The sequence below is a fragment of the Cebus imitator genome, unplaced genomic scaffold, assembly GCF_001604975.1.
Source record: "Cebus imitator isolate Cc_AM_T3 unplaced genomic scaffold, Cebus_imitator-1.0 Scaffold19, whole genome shotgun sequence".
In the NCBI taxonomy this organism is placed as follows: domain Eukaryota; kingdom Metazoa; phylum Chordata; class Mammalia; order Primates; family Cebidae; genus Cebus; species Cebus imitator.
In genome coordinates, this window is record NW_016107334.1 from 450,612 (window position 1) to 452,639 (window position 2,028).

A 2,028-nucleotide genomic window follows, 5' to 3' on the forward strand; every position below is an offset into this window, starting at 1 on the left:
GCTGGAGTTCAATCTCGGCTCACTGCAACCTCTGCTTCCCAGGCTGAAGCAATTCTCCTGCCTCAGCCTCCTGAGTAGTTGGGATGGGATTACAGGCCAGTGCCACCATGGCTGGCTAATTTTTGTATTTTTAGTAGAGATGGGGTTTTACCGTCTTGGCCATGCTGTTCTCAAACTCCTGACCTCGTGATCCACCCACTTTGGCCTCTCAAAATGCTGGGATTACAGGCATGAGCCACCAAGCCCAGCGTGACTGTCTTTTTATATTTGAGAGCCCTGTTAGCTTTCACAGAAGACCTTGATGATGGGCAAATTCTCACTTCTTACTTCCTAACAAGCAGAAAGTTAATTGAGTTTGGGCAATCGCATGTTCAGCCAGCTCAGGTAACAAATCATGATTGTTCTAAATGATTTGTTGTAATTCCAATTCCGTTTTTTTCCAGCCTCTCTTACAACAGGGCTGATATGTGACAAAGTTCTGGCCAATGAGATCTAAGTGGAAGCCAGTGAAAGTCTTTCCTGTGTAGCTTCCTTGAGTCAGAAGCACTGAGCCTGAACCCACCTATCTCTGAACATCTCGTGATGTGATTTCATTAAATGTCTTTTTTGTCTGAGTCACTATTAGTCAGGTTTCTTATGATCTGTTAAACATTCCTAAGTAATGTGGCCAGGGTGTGACACTGTGACTGCTTGCTACATCCTGAATCCAATTATCCTGGTAGAGGAATGGGATACTCCGCTGGGTGGGTTGAACCAGTAGCTGATGTTTGTGGCTTTTTCTTGCTCCTAAGGGTTGATGGTCTTCCAGAGCACTACTCCACCTTTTGGGCTCAGGTACTCCTGACTGCAGGCAGAGGCCTCTGTTGCCCTCTGTTTGGTACAAGCAGGGGAGGAAAGCAGGGAGCCAGACCCTTGTTCCTGCTGTGATGCCTGAATTAGCCACTTTCACAGTGCCCCGGAGCTTCCTTCTCTTCCCTGTATCTACCATCTCCGAGCTTAGGGCCCCCAAGATGCTCTTGGCAATCTGTTCTTGCATGTGGTTAGGCTGTGGTTTCCTCCTGGAGTCTGGCCTCATTCTCTTTTTGCCTTTTAGGGGTTCCTGAGCATTTATGGTCTACTGAGAGCACTCTGTTTTCCGGTGTTGCCAGTGTCTGTGTGTCTGTGTGTCTGTGTGTGTGTGTGTGTGCATGTGTGTGTGTCTGTGTGTGTCTATGTGGATCTATGTGCCTACCTCACATCTGATCCAAAGACTATGATTTGTATTCATGAAAAGAATAGGCTGGGCACAGCAGCTCATGCCTGTAATCCCAGCACTTTGGGAGGCAGAGGCAGGTGGATTGCTTGAGCTCAGGAGTTTGAGACCAGCTTAGCCAACATGGCAAAACCCCATCTCTACAAAAAATACAAAAATTAGCCAGATGTGGTGGCATGTGCCTGTAGTCCTGGTGCTTGGGAGGCTGAGGTGGGAGGATTGCTTGAGCCTGGGAGGCGGAGGTTGTAGTGAGCTGAGATCACACCACTGCAGTCTGGTCTGGGCCACTGATCCAGGCCCTGTCTCAAAAAAAATAGGAAAGAAGGAAAGAAAGAAAGAAAGAAAGAGAGAGAGAGAGAGATAAAGGAAGAAAGAAAGAAAGAAAATGAGAGACTTATTTTTAAGTATCTAAATTCTCTCTTCTAGGACTCTATCTGAAGAAATAGCAGAATTGTAGTCAAAGTTTTATATTCAAAGATTTCCTTTCCAGCACTATTTGTGTAATAGGATTAATATCTTAGAAAGTATCAAAGAGCCTTTCCGAGTACATGACCTTCTCTGTGTGTCTTGAAGCATTCAGCTGCCTAGGGGCAGAAGAGGTGTGGGAAGGAGAAATACTAGAATTCATTATTTCTTTGAAATTAGGATGTGTCCCTATAATCAACGTTTGCTGACAAGAGCTGTTGGCCAGGCAGTAGTTATGATATGGTTGTCATTGTTTGCATATATGAAAACTTGGCCCGAAAACCTTCTTTTTTTTTTTTTTTTTTTTTTTT